General features: G+C 40.7%; 1 pseudogene; it reads right to left on the bottom strand.

The window, feature by feature from the left end:
• Nucleotides 1-21: 21 nt before the first annotated feature.
• Nucleotides 22-1,332, bottom strand: LOC123819586 (annotated as a pseudogene).
• Between the last annotated feature and the right edge of the window lie 20,669 nt (nt 1,333-22,001).

Raw genomic sequence — 22,001 nt, 5'->3', positions numbered from 1 at the left:
TCTTTTGAAGTAAACACATCCTCAAATTTTATTGTCACATAATAAAACAAAACATAAAGCTTGGAACTGGATCACTAGGCCCTTTCCCTTCTTATCTCCTCCTAGATAAGATGCAATGCTTATATCTCTTAATAACCAGCCTTCTCTTAGATCTGCAGTTGTGCTTAACACATTCAAGCCTCAGCACAGTCTTCTTTGTAGTTTTAGCCTTTTTGTGGAAAATTGGCTTAGCTTGCCCACCATAGCTGCTCTGCTTCCTTTCATAGCTCTGCTTTCCTTATCTAAAGAGAGAGTCCTTACCCTTCTTGTATTGTGTTACTTTGTGGGGCTGATGCTTGCCACACTTCTTACAGAAAGTTTGGTGGGTTTGGGGATATTCACCATGCTTGTGAGAGCCCTATCAGCATGGAAAACAAAGTAAGTTTTGAAAGAATTCTTCATCTGTACCACTTTATGATGATTCTGAATCCACAGCATGGTCAAATCTAGAGGTTTAAATGATGTTACTTCTATTGCTTAGTTCTGCTTCCTGTGTTGATCTCTTGAGAGGGCAGTAAAAATAGCCATGGGCCTGAGAGAGAGAAAGAGAGAGAGTAACACTTCCCTGCCCTCGCCCCCCCGGGCCCCCCTCCCCGCCGGCTGCCATTCTTACCAAAGCACAGAAAGGATACTGACTTCTCTGCTTAGGTCACATACCCATCTCTGGACTAATCACTGTGTCACTGGATGGGGTGGCATACTCTGGCCGGCATGAGTATCAGGACCACCTTGTGGTGGAGTACCTTGGGACCGATGGCCTCTCTGGAATTACTTGAAGCAGAGAGTGGTAGTCTGCAAAGCAATCGATGGTTATCACTCACGTGGACTGCATACATCATCCCAGCATGCTGGTAGCTCCCTTGGCCCATGCTGTTTTCATGGGATCTAAGACTAAAAAAAAAAAGTCCTTGACTTCTGGTAGCTACAAGTGGAAAAGTTGACATAGCCCACTGCCTCCACCCCCAACCTGTACTGTTTGTCTTGATTGGAGGAAAAACTACTGATATTATATATTCAAATTGAGTAATTGGTTACTGGTCAAGGACTTTTTGTGGAAACTTCTACAGAAACTATACAATGTACCTTTACAACTCTGGTTAGAGTTCTCAGGGTCCGGGGCCTCTCCATGTCCTGTCCTGGCTCACCAGCCAACCACCAGCCTTTGATGTTCTTTCCTTGGCTGCATTCTGGAGATAGGAGGCCAGGGCCAGGGCAGTGGAAGGGGCTTTGAGGGACGCCTGAAAAGGCAGCTGAGGTTGGATTCTTATGTACTACTGATAGCATTTCCACCATCGTCAGTATCCCTAGAGAACTGCCCAGTAACTAGGGAATGGAAACTTAGTTTTGTTTTCAAGAACCTGTAAAGGGGGAAATATTCATGACAGGGCAAGGGGAGGAGGTAGGTCACATACTAAAATGTGATCCCTCCAGCTGGTCATGCATTAGGGAAGAGACCGTAGGTATCTGAATTCCTTACCTGAGAAACTGATGGCCCATGTCCCCTTAAGGAGAATGAGAAAAGGGTTCCCCCTGCAGGCAGAAGCTTTTAGGCTACTCTTACCTCCCCCTCACACACCCAGGCTGAGGCCCATGTAGGGCACAGATACACAACTTTACAGGTTGGGACTCTGTTTCTCACCAGACCATGAGGTTCTCTAGGACAGATGCTGTTTATTTTGTTCTCCATCATGCACCCAATGAAATTCAGTGTACCTGGAACATAATAGGATCCCAATAAAATTTTGTTGAGTGAATGAAACCTTGTGTCATACTTTAAAAGCATAAAGAGCCCTGGCTGGAGTGGCTCAGTGGATTGACTGTGGCCTGTGAACCGAAAGCTCATGGGGTTTGATTCCTGGTCAGAGCACATGCCTGGGTTGCAGGCCAGGTCCCTGGTTGGGGGTATGTGAGAGGCAACCAACTGGTCAATGTATCTTTTGCACATAGATGTTTCTCTCCCTCTTTCTCCCTCCCTCCCCCTCTCTCTAAAAATCAATCAATCAATAAATCAATCTTAAAAATATAAAAGCATAAAGAAAACATAACTCTGGTGCAGGTGGATTTAACTGTCAAGTGCATTGTCTGGTGAGGCTGCATCTGGCTTTTGGAAACATTTTGATAAACAGCCTGCTACCATTGTTCACAGGCATAGTATCTCTTACAGATCAGAATTAGTGGGACATAAACATGCTAATATTTTTTTGCACATAATTCTGCAGATAATATTTTTCCACATAACATTCCAGATTATCAATCTTTGCTAACAAAGCAGGTAATTAGGGATATGGGTTTTTTTCATAACTTTTCCATGATCTATTTTTCTGGTTTACTATTTTTGGCCACCAGATGGCAGCCTTTGAACAATAAATTCTTAATCTGTTTTTTCTTCGGTTTTTTTTTTTTTTTTTTAATAGTCCAAAGCTTTTTAGGAAAGAAGTTTTATATAACTCTCTTATGTTTCAGAATCAGTGTTTCAAAATAAAATATATAAGCTTTTAAAAATAAGTCTGATGTGTGTTTAACTGACCTCCTAATTAAGATAGAAGTTAGAGAGAAAACTAGGGTGTAGATAAGAATACAATTGATTAGGGGAGGTCATTTGGCTTGGAGATTAAATAGACTCTAAAATTGGGGAGAGCCAGGGTTGAGGCCTGACACTGGCATTTATCAGATGAGGGTCCTGAGGCATGTCATGTGCGTGGTAGGTGTTGAAAGTAGCTAATTTCCTTCTGTTTCTTAACTTGACCCCAAGGTTAGTAACCCTTAGTCACATCACATGGCTCTTAGTGTACCTAGGAGCCGTGCTGGGAGCAGACACTTCCCACTCTGATGGAAGAACCTAGCCCCGCTTCTGTTTCTAGCTCTTCTAAGACCTCTGTCTTCCAAGCAGACAGAATACATGCTCCAAACGCAAACAGTACCAGAATATTAGAGCTGGAAAGAACTTTTCAAACCAGGCTTCTGAGAATTTGGTGAAAGCTAAAGACCCTCTCTCCATACATTTTCATAAAAATCAATCGTTCATGGATTTCCAAAGGCTGAGGTGCCCAACTGGAGTGGGTATGTATGTGTGTGTGTGTGTGTGTGTGTATTCTTCAGGCTTCAATTATTTGGAACCATGTGGTAAGGCTTTTTCCCAAACTGCACCCGGAAGGCACTCTACTATCAATGGGAGGGCACCTAATGCCCCTGGTGCTTTGAAGGCGTGTGTTCAGGACGCTGACGTGGAAGTGGTGTGCTTCTCCCTGGGTGAAGGCTTTGTTCCTTATACATTTCATGAGTGTTTTCTCTTCCCTTTTTAAAAAATAAATAAATACTTAAAAAAAGAGAATACTTGTATTAGAATGCTCTCATCTTTCTTCTCACCTACACTACAGCAATAAAGCAATATGACCTAGGCAAAGATCTGCTATTAGTCTTTTATACTTTAGTATGATTTTAAACCTCAATATGATTTCTCCCAGATATTTGTATGTCAATTCTATTTGTGCAACAAAAAATTTTGCCCCCAGTGGAAGGATTTTTCGTTTAATGAAGTACTACTTATTACTCCCTTCCCCCGTAGGTCATGCTTTTAATGTTTTAAAGTCATCATCAAACCTAAGTTCACCTAGATTTTCTCCCACTTTATCTTCTAGAAGTTTTATTGTTTTGTATTTTACACTTAGGTCTATGATCCATTTTGTTTAATTTTTGTGAAAGGTGTAAGGTCTGTGTTTAGATTCATTTTTCTTTTGCATGTGAATGTTCAGTTAAAGGATTTTAAAGCATTACCCAATGGGGACATTTTAAAATACGAAGTAAGCCTCTCTTTCCTCTGCCTCCAAGGTCTCACTTCCCTGATAATGAGAATCTATGATTAAAGAGAAAAATCTCAAAGGAAGATAATACAGTTGCTAGTGGAAAGCCATGTACATTAGGGGTACTAGAGTGTGAGACCTTCACTCCTTCTCCAGCCCTTTCCTTTTCCTCCAATGGCTGGAGGGGAGGGGATGGGGTCACGGGCGCTGTTGCCCTCCCTGGGCTGATGTGCTAGCTCTTTCCGACTCTGGTGCACCCATCAGCAGAGGCCGCTCACCCGCTGCCTGTGCCTGTCTGCCAGTTCGCAGGCACCATGGAATGTGGGCAGCGTTCAGAAAACCACGCATTTGCTTCCGTGTCAAGGCCCAAACTCACTTTAAGATTGGGGGAAAATGAGCACGGGCGGCCACCGTCACTGTTAGATGTGAAAAGTCAGTTGTTTGTAGAAGGCATGATTGAAATATCACAATTTGGAAAGAACTTGTCACAGCGTGTGATCTGCCCAGAGGCGCTCTCCAAAACGCCGCCAAATCCTCCAGGAATCTTTTCATCTTCTTAAAACTCTGGTGTGCACTTCCAGGAGCCAGGCTGACCTGCTGAGCACAGTGTTCTGTGAAGGCACAGTTTGTCCTTCAGTCACTGGTGGTGGGAGGAACACCAGAGTGGTGTCTATACTGTGAGAAAGAGTCTGGAACTAATTCGTGAGAGGCGGATGGGCACAGGGAGCATTAGGCTGCCCGTGTGTGTGAGCAGTGAGGGCATGGGGTTGTTTGGAGACACGAGTAATTCCCAAGCCAAGTTTGCCATGAGAAATAGAGACCGGTCTCTTCAGGATGAGATGTTTTCCCCCTGGCTGAGGCCTAGGAAGCATGGTCTGCTGGATATGGAGGCACCAACTCAACAGCACCAAGGTTCCCTCTGTGCCAGGCATCGACCCTGGCAGCCGTGCCACAAGATAGGTGGCTTTAGTTTCACTTTCCTTGAGGAACTTACAGCTCAGAGTGGTTATGTCACAGACCAAGGTGAGGAGCTAGTGGTGGAAGATAGGGCACTCAGGAGATAGAGCTCCTCCCTCATCCCAGGTGTCTCCTTCTGTATCCATACGTGACATGTCCCTTAAACTGGTTACTGAGCCTTGACTTTGAGTCAAGGATGTTAGAAGGCAACTTGAGAATGGTCAGGTCTCGACTCTGACCATTAACTCTGGGATTAACTCTGAGGGCCGGGGCGTGCTATTTGGATCACCCTATTTCTACCCTCAGTCCCTTTCAGAAAAGCACCTATTCTTCCCAAGTGATTTTCTTCTAACCGTGAGAACTGGGAAATTACAGCTAACAAATGACTCACTCCAGTAAAACTTCCGCTACCACTGACAGAGGCGAGGTGGAAAGGGCAGGAGAGCAGACTGAGAAGGTTTGCCTGTTTGGGTTCTCCCTGCTCTACTGGCTTTTCTGAGTCTCAGCTTTCTTTGCTGTTACGTCAGGGGTTTAAAATGTAAGAAGTAAAGAAGATAAAGTATCTAAAGTGCCCAGCACAGCACCTGACCCATTGGATTTTAATCACCATGGAGGTGGGATGGAGGGCGTGCCTGGGAGAAGGTACTAGGCAGGTGTGGCCCATAGCCCTCAGGAAGGGAGGAGGTTGGTGGACCAGGGAGAGGGGGCTAGCAGCTGCAGTTCCAGCCAGCTGTGAAGCTCTTACCGTCTCCTTCCTCCCCTCTCCTCCTGGGGGAGACGGTCTGAAGGCCAAGCAGGATCACTGCATTGAGTTGTTGGTGAGGGAGCTGTGGGAGCCACCACTGGAATCCACCATGAGAGTGCCTGTGGGCTCTGAGGGTTCCTTGGCTTGTTGGTGGCTCTGGAGGCTGCCATTCTGGCCTCAAGCTGGAAGAAGTGGGGAACAGGGGAGATGGTGACTCAGAAGGAGACCTGGGTCCCATGAGCCTGGGGCTAGAGGAAGGTAAGCCCCTGGTCCTATCTCCCCTCCCCTAGTGCCCACAAGAGTTACCCTCAGTGGTAGTAGGCTCTTGAGAACCTCACTGGGGCTGTGTGCAGGGAGGGGGGAACCCAAGCTGGAGCTAGGGGTCCTGGTGTGAGGACTTCCCTGGGGCTTGGGGTCATGGGAGGCTCAGGGGGGCTCAGGCCCCTGCAGGCACTGCTCATCACAGGACCAGGCCTGGCATGATCTGGACTGCACAGACTATAGCAGCAGGCTACTGCCTTGCCCGGGCAAGGACATTGTGCTGGACAGTGAGGTGAATGCAGCTATCCTGGCAACTTGCTGGGGCTGTGCTTGAATGCCCAGAGACCAGGCTGTGAGCAAGGGAACTCATTATTTCCTCAGGGCCCCAGGACCCTTGGTCTGAAAGTGGTTTTTCAGTGACCTCCTGGTGAAATACCTGCACCTGTTCTACCCCCAGTGACCAATCTTGATTCTTAGCCTCTCATGTTAACCATCCCTAGACAACAGCCACACTAGAAGCTTTGAAGTCACTGGGTCTAATCCCAGATTTACCACTTAGAAATGGTGCAACATTTGGCAAGTTGTTTAACTTTTCTGATCTTAGGACTTCTCACCTAAGTAAAACAGGGATGCTCTAATGTCCCTTTGTAAAATTATTGTGATCATTAAATGAAATAATAAGGGTAAAGCACTTGGTTGATGACTACTAACAGTGATGATTATGGCAAATAGTTGTTTTCAAAGGAAACTTTCTGCAATTGGTTTAATCTATTTATTCATTGGACTTCTTGGTTTCTCTTCTGATAAGGACCTATACAGCAATGAACAGGCTTTGGAAAAGAATCATTTTGGTAGATACCAAATATGTCTTAGGACCAAGTAAGACATTTTTAACAAAAAGTCATGTTTTTTAAAATTTAAAATTTTAGTTATTGATTTGAGAGAAAGAAACATCAATTTGTTATTACATTTTTTTAATGCATTCACTGGTTGCTTCTTGCATGTGCTGTGACCAGACATTGAACCTGCAACCTTGGTGTATCAGGATGATGCTCTAACCAAGATACCCAGCCAGGACTAAAACAAGTCATTTTAATTCAAAAGAATTTTCAGAAAGGAGATAATTTAGCCTCTCCTCCAAAGATAAGAGCTTGTAATGGTAGTTTCTATATTAATTAATAGACTATTATGTTTCTGAAGTGGAAAATAAAATGACAGGTGAAGATTTTAGGTGAATTTAACTTGTAAATGTATGGAGCAATAGCCAACTTCAAGTTTAAACTCCCAGATTGGACTTCTGGTCAAGATGGAGGCATAAGTAAACATGATTTATCTCCTCATACCATTACAGCAAAATTTACAACTAGACCACAAAACAAATATCACCCAGAATTGTTAGAAAATCAAGCTGTATGGAAGTCTGACAACCAAGGATTTAAAGAATCCACATTCATCCACCCAGGTAGGAGGGACAGAGATGTGGAGAGGTGGAACAAGCAGTCTCACATCCATGTAGGTGGATAAAATTCAAAGGGATACCTCAGGAGTGAGGGATCTCACCCCAGACCAGACCACCTAGCCCAGGGTTCCAGCACAGGGATGTAAGTCCCCATAACTTCTGGCTGTAATAATCAGGCTGTAATAACTTCAGGTTTCAGTGGTAGAAGAAACTGTGTGATTCTCAGGAGACTCCTCTTAAAGAGCCTGCAATGGACTTAGGACTTATGCAGACTCACCGTCTCTGGGATTCAGCACCAGGGCAATAGCTGAAAGGGCACAAATGGGATAAGAGGAGAAATTGAAGTGTCTGGTAATAGGCGAGTTCCAGGAGACAGCTTCCTCCCAGACAAAACTTGAGAGGCCAGGCAGCAGATTATTGCCTCTCTGAGCCCTCCCCCACACAGAGCCACAGAGTGGTGACACAGGTTGCCCTGCCTTGGTGATTACCTAAGGCTCTGCCCCTTGCAACTTACAGGTGAACTTTTCTGCAATAGGCCATCCTACTAAGACAGGGTGTCAAAGCAGCTCTGTTTAATACACAGAAACAAATACAGACAGGCTTCCAAAATAAGGAGAAGAAATATGGCCTGAATGAAAGAACAGAACAAAACCTCAGAAAAAAAACCTTAACAAAACAGAGATAACTAACCTATCAGATGCAGAGTTCAGAATACTGGTGATCAGGATACTCAAGGAACTCACTGGATACTTCAAAAGCATAAAAAAGACCCAGGCAGAAATGAAGGTTACACTAAGTGAAATAAAGGAAAATATACAGGGAATCAATAGTGAAGGGGATGAAGCCAAGAATCAAATCAATGATTTGGAACATAAGAAGAAAAAACATTCAAACAGAACAGCAAGAAGAAAAAAGAATTCAGAAATATGAGGATAAGCCTAGGAGTCTCTGGGATATCTTCAAACATAGCAACATCTGAATCATAAGGGTACTAAAAGGAAAAGAGGAAGAGCAAGAAATTGAAAGCATTTGAAAAAATAATGAAAGAAAACTTCACTAATTTAGTGAAGGAAATAGACATACAAATCCAAGAAGTACAGACAGTCCCAAACAAGATGGACACAAAGAGGACCAAACCAAGACACATTATAATTAAAATGCCAAAGGTATTGAAGATAGAGAATCTTACAAGCAGCAAGAGAAAAGCAGAGAGTTACCTACAAAGGAGTTCCCATAAAACTGTCAGCTGATTTCTGAAAAGAAACTTTGCAGGTTAGAAGAGACTGTTAGGAAGTACTCCAAGTGGTGAAAAGCAAGGACCTACCACCTAGATTACTCTATTCAGCAAAGCTATCATTTAGAATGGAAGGACAGATAAAGTGTTTCCCTGAAAAGGTAGAGGTGAAGGAGTTCATCATCACCATGCCCTTATCATATGAAATGTTGAAGGGACTTATTTAAGAAAAAAGAAGATCAAAACTATGAACATTAAAATGGCAATAAATTCACAACTATCAACAATTGAATCTAACAAACTAAACAAACAGGCAGAACAGAAGCAGAATCATAGATGTGGAGATCATTTGGAGGGTTATCAGTTGGGGGAGGAAGAGGGAGAATGAGGAAAAAAAGGTACAGGGATGAAGAAGTACAAATTGGTAGGTACAGAATAGACAGGGTGATGTTAAGAACAGTATAGGAAATGGAGAAGCCAAAGAATGTATATGTATGACCCATGGATGTGAACTAAGGGGGGAAGATTGCTGGAAGGAATGAGGGGGTACCTGGTGGAGGGAGTCAAAGAAGGAAATATTGGGACAACCGTAGTAGTAGAAGCAATAAAATATTTTTTAAAAGATTAAACTCCAGTCATTTTTCCAGCTGCAGGTTAACATTCCAACTCATTTGTTGTGCCTGTGTGGAAAGTAAACATTGTGTACAATTACAAATGCCAGTCATAATAGTTTTCACACTCAGGGTCTTGTCATGTCTTCCATGTGTTATGTCTTCACAAAGCCCATGAGGTTTTAAACCAATGTGACTAAGAGCAAAGATGGTCAACAGAGGTCCTCTCTTCTTCTGTGGCCCATTTCTTTCAGGATGGGGCTACTCGGTACACATAACATAATTGTGTTGTGCACATTATCTACTCCTTTATATAAAACTCAAAGGGGAGTAATCAAAAAGAAGAGCAAATAACCTTTAAAGATGAACAATACAGGCAAGTTCATTGCTTACAGTCACATTTGTAGGCTAACCTAATAGGACTTTGTGTTATAATTTAAAATGTTTCTGAATTGCTTTTTAGTTCCTCATCATGTTATCCATATGGCTTCTGTTTCTTGAGACAAAAACATAATTTTTCTCTTTTTAACAGAATTTCCTAATTGCACAGTTATTTTCAACCATACAAAAGGCAACATTAAAAACCAGCCAAGGGAAATAATTACAACTTTCAGACAGGGAAGAGGTAAATGATATGTATTCAGTAGTTCTTGTGCTTAAGGAATTTAATTTGGCATCAACAAAAAAAGGATTTCTCTGAAGGAAAAAAATGCAATTTAATCCACAATATATTTAGCTATAGATAGTTCTATTGACAGACTTTGCTTGTTTTTCTGATTCATTTGGTGCTTAATGAAGATATTGCTTTAGCTCTTGTATCTCAGTTCATTGTTGTATGATTCTTTAATCTTAATTTTTTTGGCTGTGAGAGAAGTAAAATAATTATAGTGAGAGATTTGTAGTGTATATTGAAATTGAATGCCTCCAGGAGGCAAAACCACCTAAGGACATATAGGAATTGAACAATACAATAAATAAACTCATGTCCATGGAATATTCAAAATAGTTGATTCCGTATTTGACCATAAAGAAAATTTGATACATGTTTGTATTGTTTCACTTTTTGCAACAATCATGTGTTGCTTTTATAGTGCAAAAAAACAAAAACAAAATAAATTTTTAAATTTTAAATGTGTTGTTTCTATTCCTAATGTCTAGAACAATGTTTGGCACATATTAGGGACTCAGTAAATGTTGGCTGCATAAACAAATGAATCTTAACATCCATTGAGTACCTGATACATGTTAAGCACTAAACAGCAGGTATTGCCTGATAGCTGTGTAGTCTAAAGCCATTTGGGTTAAATGGATTTTGTTATATCAGAGAGCAAACATAAATAACAAATAACAAGTCCATAGTCACTTCTTTAGTGAATGACAGGGGCTATATCTGCTCTGCAACTGCATTGTAAATTATTCTGCTCAGTGGTTTATTTTTTTTTTCAGTTTCTTTTTGTTGCTGTTTTTCTTTTTTTTATTTCCATTGTTGACACTATTGTAGGTGTTCCCATATACCATTATTGTTTTAAAATATATATTTTATTGCTTCTACTACTACGGTTGTCCCAATATTTCCTTCTTTGACTCCCTCCACCAGGTACCCCCTCATTCCTTCCAGCAATCTTCCCCCCTTAGTTCACATCCATGGGTCATACATATACATTCTTTGGCTTCTCCATTTCCTATACTGTTCTTAACATCACCCTGTCTATTCTGTACCTACCAATTTGTACTTCTTCATCCCTGTACCTTTTTTCCTCATTCTCCCTCTTCCTCCCCCAACTGATAACCCTCCAAATGATCTCCACATCTATGATTCTGCTTCTGTTCTGCCTGTTTGTTTAGTTTGTTAGATTCAATTGTTGATAGTTGTGAATTTATTGCCATTTTAATGTTCATAGTTTTGATCTTCTTTTTCTTAAATAAGTCCCTTCAACATTTCATATGATAAGGGCATGGTGATGATGAACTCCTTCACCTCTACCTTTTCAGGGAAACACTTTATCTGTCCTTCCATTCTAAATGATAGCTTTGCTGGATAGAGTAATCTAGGTGGTAGGTCCTTGCTTTTCATCACTTGGAATGTTTCTTGCCAGTCCCTTCTAGCCTGCAAAGATCCCCCCCCCGCCCCCCCCAGAAATCAGTTGACAGTCTTTATTTCATTTAGCGTAACCTTCATTTTTGCCTTGGTCTTTTTTGTGCTGTTTAAGTACCCACTGAGTTCCAAAGCCCAACCCTCTTTGTTTTTTTACAGCCAGAAGTTATGGGGACATATCTTCCTGGCCCAGAAAGCCTGGACTGGTGGTTTGGTGTGGGGCTGGGATCCTTGGCTCTCAAGATATCCCTCCTGATGTTTATCCACCACATGTGGGTGTGGGACTGCCCCTTCCGAATCTCTGGGTCTCCGTGCCTCTCTGCTCATCTCCGCCCTTCCCACACATCTGGATGAATGTGACTTCTTTAATTCCTCGGTTGTTGGACTTCTATACAGCTCAATTTTCTAACAATTCTGGGTGATATTTGCTTTGTAGTCTAGTTGTGATTTTTGCTGTGGTTGTGTGAGGAGGTGACCTGTATTTATCTACACCTCCATCTTGAGTTTCTGAAGTGATTTATTTCATAACTTTGATATTCGTATCCAGTTCTCACACTTCAGACAATAATTTACAGAGTGAGAGAGGTGTGACAAGGGCACATGGGGTAGGAAAAGCTTTCTGACACCAAACATGCTGACTGCCCAGGTAACTTTGATGTCCTTTCCAACTTTACTGAGAATAATTCGTCCGTCTCCAAGCCTACTGGCTTTGTTGTCTGTTTACTTATGATTATTTTTTACTTGTTATCTGGAATAAGGCTCTTTTTTCATTTATAAATATTTGTTCCCTCTTTTCAAAATGTTGGCTTAGATGAAGAGGTCGCATTTGTGCTGTAATTGCTGACTTAATTATAATTGTAACAGGCATATCCTCATGAAGTACTATTCACCATAATGTGCATTCATATTCTAAGCAATTTTCAATCAAAGAAAATAAGAGCTCATAATTGGATTAGGATTTTCACTTTTTTATTAGGCATTTGCTTATAATTAGCATCAATAATAGGGTAGTACATTTTCTACCCGAAAATGTGTTATGCATCTTAATAATTAATAGTTGGCAGAATAATAGGGTACCTGTGTATTTTTTTTTTTTGGCAATTATTGAGAGCATAGTATGTCCTGGACATTGAACAAAGCTCTTTAAATAAGTTATTTCTTTTAATTTGCACTGCATTCATATGAATTAGGTATGATAACAAAGCAAAGTTAAGTGAAGATAAACAACAAAACTGGTGAGAGGAATTTTCTCTGGCTCAAAGTACGTGCTCTTAACTATGAGATACACTTCTGTTTATTGCATGGCCATATTCTGGAACTAGCCTTCTTCCAGAACACCTTCATCTTGGAAGACTCAAGTAAAACTCAAGAATCCTAATGATTAACTCATCCCCCAGCTTCTTCATAACTTCATTTCCCCTCTATCTGTTTTTTAATGTCAAATTTTCAATCCTTTGGTGCTTCCACTTTCTCCTGGTTTAATAACTCCATGTTGGGCTTTCTTTCTTCATCACATTTGATCATCTACAATATTCTCCCATAAATACCCACTTTACTTCTACTGCTAACCCTATTCCACTATACCCCAACCTTGGATCATTGCCACAATTTGCTCCCTTTGCTCCTATCATCAGGTAAGTTAATCAATGTTAGAAAAAAAATCAGTAGAGCTTGCAATAAACCCTGCAGACTGGTACCACTATTCTTTAATGGCCTTAAACCTTTGTGGGGCTCCTGGCACTATCATTTCATTCTGTGACTTGTCTGTTTTCAACAATTGTGGCATGTCAATGCCATTGTCTTTAAGTTCTCACTTTTCTTATTCTTAGCTATGCTTTCTCCTGCTTCATCAAAAAGAAGCCATTAAGCATTGTCTTGTTCAACTTTCCATCCCCCTCACTGCTGCTCATCTACATGTATACCATTCCTGACATCCTTCCACAGAATAAGGGATCCCTCTTCTTGTTAAGACAAAATTTCTCACCTTGAGCTCAAGTCTGAAGATGGAAACATCTGCATTCTGCGCTATAGGGAACCGGTCTGCGTGGCAATGGTGAATGTAGCTTAGCCCTGGTTTGGAAAATGGACAGGTGCGAGGCGGCACACAGGAGCCAGGCCCACAGATCAGCTTTCCCATGGGTGATCAGGCCTGCATTATATCTAGGCTGCTTTGAGGCTTGCTTTTGCTAAGACTCCCTCACCCTGAGTTAAGATAGCAGATGTTTAATGTACATCTTTGAAGTAACTCCCTCAAGTCTGTGCTAAGCTGTCCCAAGCACAGAGTGTAACCAGATCAATCACTGTTATTGTTCCCTTGCATTTGCAACATTCTTTTCCTTGTTATCTATAAGAAGTAATCACTTAAAGTAAACCTGAGCATAATGAATCAGGACCTTCCTTGATGTAATGCTCCCAGAAAGCAGTACAAGCTTGTCCAGGCAAGGGTTGGGGCACTCTCTCACTCAGAGAGTGGCTATGCTGTCCCTTTTTCTCCACAGGGCTTCTGTAGTCTGTGTGACTTTGTTCGTCGCAGCTGCAACACCACAGACACTGCTGGCTGGAGTCCACATCACTGGGCAGCAGGATGGAGGAAAAGATGAAAAAGTGAGTCAAGGACTCATGCATACTATCTCTTAGGAAGGTTCCTGGATATTCCTTCACGACCCTTCTTTACATATTGCTGCAGCCAGAATTCAGTCATATGTGACAGGTGACTAAGCTTTAAGGGAGGCTGTAAAATATCTTCGTTTTGGGTAACTACATGCCCAACTAAAATTTTTATTATTATAGAAGCATCACAGAATAAAAATCAGAGATATTGAACAGTCTCTGGCAATGTTACCTTGCACATGGAAAAAAAATGGGTTGCTCCTTTTTTTCCTCGACTTATTTGTAAATTATATTGCAAATACTTGACAAATTTTGACCTTTTAATCTTTTATTTTTGTTTATGGTGTTTCTCATCATACAGAGGTTTAAATTATTATCTAGCTGAAACAGGCATTAATGTTTTTAATTTGTTGTTTCTGGATTTTATGTTTTTCTTTAGTGGGCCTTCCTTATCTATATATCCTTACATTTTCTTTGGTACTTTTACACTTTGTTTTTTGACCTTAGGTCTTTATTATATCTGGCATTTAATTTTTGGTATACTATGAGGTATGGATCCATCTTTATGTTTCCAATTTATAGGTAATTACTACAACTCATTTAAAACAGCTATCATCCTCATTCACTTGAAATGTCCATTTATGGTGAACTGAATTTTAATACACTAGTCTATTATGGACTCTTATTTCAGTTCTACTGAGCTGTTTATTACTCAATTCATACCAGTTTTCATTACTCTCTTTCTTTTCCTTCCCACTCTTCCTCCTTTCTCTGCCCTGCTTCCACTTCATTCACCTAGCCAAGCTCATATGCTCCTGTGAAGAAAAGGCAAGCCAGCGTGGGCTTCCATCTCTATTTCCTTAGCCACAGAGTCTTTGTCTCTTTCCTAATCATCACTATTCCATTTCTTTGCTGCCCAGTGTCACTCCTTCCAGGCTTTGCACAGCGTGGGATGCTGGGATTGCAAGGGATGCTCTTGATAGTTAAGACTTTTTCTTTGCACTTCGTCTTTTGATCACTTGGACTCTGTATGTGTGCAATCAATTTCTCTTTATTGCTGCATTTAATTTTTTAAAAGGTCTCTATAGTTGTAAAAACATCATTGCCTTCAGTATGTGTAGATTCACCTTTTTATTTACTCTTTTATTTATCTTCCTTGACTGCCTGACTGGTTCTTCAGGTAGGATGAAGCTCTTCTCTGGATTAGCGAGCCACTGAATCTCAGAATCGTGTAGCATGTGAATGAATTATATGGTATCCTTGGAGACAATTTGTTGCCCAAAGTTCTGGCTGAACTTGTCCTGGGTGCAGATAATTAGGAAGTGCTAGTGTATGCTTGTGTAGAGCTCTGCAGGATGAGAAATTGACACACCCTGGGCTCTTTGGGCAACTTTGCTGCCACCCATCTTCACTTTCTTGGTAGTCGTGGGCTGTCTGATCAGTTGTCTTCTCCACAGTTTATTGGCTCTTCTATAGCCACTCTTCAACATAGACACTCTTCAAGAAATACAATATGAACTTCTTATTCAACTTGTCAAATTTAAAAAAATCTCACTAGGATTTTGACTTTGATTGCTTTTAATGTATCAATTAATGAGAGGGATATTAACCATGCTGGATCATCAGAACAGATTGTAATAACAGGAGCTGGGACTTTACTTTTTATTTATTTAATTTTAGAGAGGGGATGGAAGGGAGAAAGAGAAGGAGAGAAACATCAATGTGTGGTTGCCTCTAAATCACCCCCTGATGGAGACCTGGCCCACAACCCATGCATGTGCCTTGACTGGGAATTGAACCAGTGACCGTTTGGTTCACATGCCGGTGCTTAATTCACTGAGTCACACTAGCCAGGGCCAGGATCTGGGACTTTAAAGGATTATGTGTGTGTGTGTGTGTGTGTGTGTAGAATGGTGGAGGACTTTCCTTTATGCTATTATTTCAATAGGAATTTTAGAGGGAAAAGTAGATTTACTCATTTAGTCATCCATCTTGAACTAGAAACTCTGATAACTTTTATGAGACAAACACTAAAAAAGGCCAAATAAAACCAATACAGTTTGGTTACATTCAAGTGTTAATATATTATAAACTCGCTGAATACACACTGAAAGGTTGCCATAGTAACTGTAATTTTCATGAAATAATTTTAGATACTGGATTCTTGAGTGATGGCATGCTTTGTTATTTGCTTTAAGATCTGTCTCTCTCTCTCTCATCTCCTTGGAGGATAAAAAAAGAAAAGGACTTACACGTGACACAATTCTTTGATTGAAAGTGACAGAAACCAATTTTGACTCATTTAAGCAAAAATACATATATTGGTAGGATCAAAGGATAGTTCACAGGGTTCACAGGGTTCACAGGAAATGTGGAAGAGGGCGGCTTCAGAGGGTTCCGGAATATGGAGCAGCTCTCAGAACCTGGAAGCAGTAACCATGAGACAGCCTCTTCAGGGCAACCAGAAGGATGAGTGAGGCTGCTACCATTTTCAGTTCTGTGATCAAATTCTAGGAAGTTTCTGATCTGCCTGGTTTGAAAAAAATTCTGCATACACACACACTTTTTTTAAATAGAGAAATTCTCATGGGGTTTGCAACCTCTTTCAGATTATAAGCCGTAAATCATACAAGAAATGCTAATTTCAAATGCAGAAACATGTTATAATTGAGCAGTTCATTTCTCTGTGAAGTTTTCTTAAAATTTGTTTTTCTCTGGGATTTTCTTTTACCCTTCTTATATCTATCTCTTCCTACTGTCTTATATTGTTCTTCTATATTCCTGAATTTTCATTAGTGAATGTCATTCATGAGGGTGCTCTGCTTTCTTATGTTGTCTTCCAGGCACCTCTGTTGTGGCACCTCCTCTAGCCCTTCTCCTGTTCTAGGAAATGCCTAAAATGCTACACTTTTCTAGTTCCCACTTTTCCCCTTTACTTCTGTTCTGTTTCCGTAGTGTCCTCCTTTCAAAACCAACTAAGTCTGAAAACAGAAATGTTACTGTGTTATTGGTTAACAGTGAGTTTGTGTTAGTTTTGGAAGATTGCATTATTGTTCCCAATTCTTCAGCCCACCCCTGTGTTCTGGCCCTTTGCCATATGACTTTGTCGTTCCTCTCACTACATATGGAGTATATTTTCAGTCCTACCGCTGTTGGATAGGTCATGTGATTTGCTTTGGCCAATGGATGTTAGTGGACATGATAACAGCAAAGGCTTCAGATACACCCATGTGCTTTGGCTTGCCCTCTTGTATTTCTACATTGTCATGAACACATCCTGGCTTCTCCACTATTCCCAGAAGAGTGATGACATTTGGAGCAGAGCTACCCCAGCCAACTTCTGCAGACTTATGTATGTGAGAAAAAGTGCTTCCTGTTGCATGCCCCATAGTTTTAGAGTAATCATCTGTAAAGCACTTTTGTGGCTTAATGTATAGTTAACTGATACATTACTTTTCCAATAAATGTATTTTTATTTAAACTGGTGTATTCTGGAGGCCATGTCTTAATCCTTGTACATATTTTACATAATTTAATGCAGAGTAGAGAGAAAATGCTGGGCAGACAGTGTCTCATAGGACCCCTTCAGTGCACACCAGGAGACAAAGACCTACTCTATGTGTGTTGGTTTCCCACACTAAATTGTCTACGTATTTGTTAGAAAAGGGAAGTAGATTCTGAAAAGCTTTTTATGATAGTGTAGTTATACAGAATTACCCTCATTAAGTACATTTTCATCATAATTCTAGTATAGGTTAGAGTGTGGCTCCAGTTGTTATAAGCTTGCCAGGGCTTTGATGGGCTCTTGAAACTCTGCCTAATATGGTCTCCCACAGATTTCCAGGCAGAAGTCTCCCAAAGTGCAAGTCATCCATACTTTCCTGGAACTTACCCTGTCTATGAGATGGACTCTGAGTTCTTTTTCTTTTTCGGTCTATAAAAATCAGTGTTTATTAAGAATCCCCTTATTTGTGGCAGCAGGCAGTACGTAGAAGAGTGCTCATCTGTCATCCATGTCTTTAAGGAGCTTATACTCTGAAGAGACAGGATGAATTATATTCTTAAGTCTTTATTGGTTTTTATGCTTAGAAAAACCTATACTTTTATAAAATACTCAAACACTCAAATAAATGACATTGTAAGTAAAAATTTTCAGTAATCCTATACCTAGAGATAACTACTCCTGCTTCCTTTGGATTTTTTTCTACGCATATACAAACATATGCTTCTTCTTCCTCTTTTTTACAAAAATGGAATTATACCATAAATGCCATTTTGTAATTTGCTTTTTTCTACCTAACGATATGTTGCAGACCTCTTTTCTTATTAGTTGTTATTCTAGTTGTATTTTAGAATTCATTGTAAAGTCATTCTCTTTGAGGGAGAATTTTCTTCTCTTCCCTAGGATCATAGCCTCCACCAACATAAAGTGTTAGTTGCAACTTCTAAAAGCAGTAAAAACTTGGGAGCAAAACATTTAAGAAGGATTTTGTATAATCAGAGTTAATGCTAACAAGTCCAGGTGATAGAAACAGAAATTTACACTCTTTACTGAGAAGTGGGCCAGTTTTTGCTTCTCCTTTACACAGTTTTTATACCTTAATATAAACCCTTAGTAGAAGCAAGGTGTTCACAGGGAATGAACTGCTAGAAGCCTGAGTGATGACAGCAGCAGGAAGTAACAGGTGCCACTCTACCCTGAGGAAGGATTCAGAAAAAAAAATGTCAAAAGACCTGAGGGTTTTAAAAAAAGAGAGTGATCCAGAGTCTTTTAGAGGTAAAGGGTCAGCAGTTCCTCAAGAGTTCCTGCAGCAGTTCCTGGAAGATAGCTGATCTTCATAATGAAGGTCCTGAGCCACAGGAAAAATCTCATTATTGTCCACTGTGTTAAAACAGCAGAATTGTTACACAGTTTAAGAAACGTTTCATCAAAGTGTGTAAAATCTAGAAATTAAATATTTAAAAGGCAAGCTCCAGTTAGATGAAGAAGTTAATTGGGCAACTCCTTCTTTGTGTTTTGAGTAAACCCAGTTGTCCATTCTTTTTTAAAATATATTTTATTGATTATGCTATTGTGGTTGTCCCATTTTTTCTCCCCTTTATTCCCTTCCACCTGCACTCCCCTCTCACCAGCATCTCCCCCCTTAGTTCATGTCCATGGGTCATACATATAAGTTCTTTGGCTTCTCCATTTCCTGTACTATTCTTAATCTCCCCCTGTCTATTTTGTACCTGCCATTTATGCTACTTATTCCCTGTACCTTTTCCCCTCATTCTCACCTGTCCCTCCCCACTGATAACCCTCCATGTGATCTCCATTTCTGTGATTTTGTTCTTGTTCTAGTTGTTTGCTTAGTTTGTTTTGTTTTTAGGTTCAGTTGCTGATAGTTGTGAGTTTGTTGTCATTTTGCTTTATATTTTTGATGATCTTCTTTTTCTTAGATAAGTCCCTTTAACATTTCACATAATAAGGGCTTAGTGATGATGAACTCCTTCAACTTGACCTCATCTGGGAAGTGCTTTATCTGCCCATGAGAGCTTTTCTGAATACAGTAATCTTGGATGTAAGTCCTTGCTTTTCATGACTTTGAATACTTCTTTCCAACCCCTTCTTGCCTGTAAGGTTTCTTTTGAGATACATAGGTACATGTATTTAATACTTACTTAAAGACATGTTTATTGATTTTAGAGAGAGAGAAAAGAAAAGAGAGAGGGAGAGAGAAACATCAATATATGAGAGAAAAATTGCTTAGTTGCCTCTTGGACATACCCCTACTGGGAATTGAACCCACAACCTCTTGGTGTACTGGATTACACTCCAACCATCTGAGCCATGTGACCAGGGAGTTCGTGTGTTTTTGTGTGAAGTCTCTTTACTGTTTTTTAAAATACATTTTATTGATTATGCTATTACAGTTGTCCCATTTTCCCCCCTTCACTCCCCTCCACCCTGTACACCCTCTCCCACCCATATCCCCCCTTTAGTCATGTCCATATGTCATACTTATAAGTTCTTTAGCTTCTACATTTCCCATGCTGTTCTTACCCTCCCCCTATCTATTTTCAACCTACAATCTGTGCTACTTATTCTCTGTACCTTTTCTCCCTCTCTCTTCCTCCCACTCCCCTGTTGCTAACCCTCCATGTGATCTCCATTTCTGTGGTTCTGTTCCTGTTCTAGTTGTTTGCTTAGTTTCTTTTGGTTTTGCTTTAGGTGTGGTTGTTAATACTTGTGAGTTTGCTGTCCTTTTACTATACATGTTTTTTCTTTATCTTCTTTTCTTAGATAAGTCCCTTTAACATTTCATAAAATAAGGGCTTGGTGATGATGAACTCCTTTAACTTGACCTTATCTGAGAAGCACTTGATCTGCCCTTCCATTCTAAATGAAAGCTTTGCTGGATAGAGTAATCTGGGATATAGGTCCTTGTCTTTCATGACTTGGAATACTTCTTTCCAGCCCCTTTTTGCCTGTAAGGCCTCTTTTGAGAAATCAGCTGAGAGTCTGATGGGAACTCCTTTGTAGGTTACTGTCCCCTTATCTGTGGATGCTTCTAGGATTCTCTCCTTCATTTTTACCTTGGCTAATGTAATGATGATGTGCCTTGGTGTGTTTCTTCTTGGGTCCATCTTCTTTGGGACTCTCTGAGCTTCCTGGATTTCCTGGAAGTCTATTTCCTTTGCCAGAATGGGGAAGTTCTCCTTTATTATTTGCTCAAATACGTGTTTAATCTGTTGCTTTTCCTCTTCCCCTTCTGGTACCCCTATAATTCAGATGTTGGAATGTTTAAAGATGTCCTGGAGGTTCCTAAGCTTCTCCTCGTTTTTTTGAATTCTTATTTCTCCATTCTTTCCTTTTTGGTCCTTTTTTTCTTCCTTCTGGTCCACTCTATTGTTTTGAGTCCCAGTTTCCTTCCCATCGCTATTGGTTCTCTGTGCATCTTCCTTCATCTCTTTTATGGTAACCTGCATTTTTTCATCTAATTTGCTACCAAAATCAACCAATTCTGTGAGCTTCCTGATCACCGGTGTTTTGAACTGTGCATCTGATAGAGTGGCTATCTCTTCGTCGCTCAAAAGGATGAGTCTTGGGGCATTGATCTGTTCTTCTGTTTGAGACATGTCTCTCTCTCTCTCTCTCTCTCTTTTTTTTGGTCTGGTCCCTCCTGTTATGGTGAGGGGTGGAGCCTTATGTGTTCACCAGAGCTGGGCACCCCAGTCGCTAGATAGTGACATTGTATGTGGGGGCGGGGGTGGGAGGGAACAATGGCAGTGGCTCTGTTCTCCTGGGGTCTCAGTCTCTTCTCTGAGATCCTGGGTTGCGCACTCTGCCCTGGTCCACAATCGCTGCCTCACTGGGTCTGCCAGCTGCTGCTTGCATACTCAGGGTCCACCCGCTGCGATCTTGCACTCCCCAGATGCCTTATGCGCTCCCGGTTGCCTTATGCACCCAGTTCTCCTGTTCTCTGCGTGCTGTGACCTGTGCCCAGCTGCTCCTCTCCGCCCCTCCTACCGGTCTGGATGAACGGGTCTACTTCAACTTCTTGGCTGTCTGACTTCCATTCAGATAAATTCTCAATCAGTTCTGGGTGTTATTCTGCCTCTAAATTGTTGTTGTTCTAATCTTGGTTGTGCATGGAGGTATGGCGTGTCCACCTGTCTGAAGTCTCTTTACTGTTAAAACACGGTGACAAATGGATTTGGTGTTGTCTTTTGGAATAATGTCTTCCTGTCACCCAGTGACTGATGATGACTAGAATCCTGCAGGATGTCCATTTCTCCAGGCTTGGTTTTGGCCTTGGCCTTAGATGCAGTATTCTTGGGCCTGGGTGAACTTCAGTTGTACAGCTTTTGAACTTTCCTTAAAACCATTTGATTCAAATCTTCCTTTATGTCTTACAGCAGTTTGGTAATTTTCTCTCAGTCTATAGCCTCCACATCTCTTGTTTATCTTAGAGGTTATTCATTCTATGTAAAGAGATCCTGTTGCTATTAGAGTGGGATTTTTTTTTCATTATCATTATTTTGGCTTATTGCTAATATATAGAAAAACAGTAATTAGTGATACATAGGAAAATAGAAATAACCAAAATTAGTTAGTTTGTAACTATCCCTTAGTGAATGTTCTGATAGTTTGGCAATTGATATACTGAAGTTTTCAGATAGATATCAAGTGATAATTCTTTCTCC

Source organism: Phyllostomus hastatus, unplaced genomic scaffold (assembly GCF_019186645.2).
Source record: "Phyllostomus hastatus isolate PE091 unplaced genomic scaffold, TTU_PhHast_1.1 phas_contig_34, whole genome shotgun sequence".
Lineage (NCBI taxonomy): Eukaryota > Metazoa > Chordata > Mammalia > Chiroptera > Phyllostomidae > Phyllostomus > Phyllostomus hastatus.
This window is presented reverse-complemented; position numbering and strand designations above follow the sequence as displayed.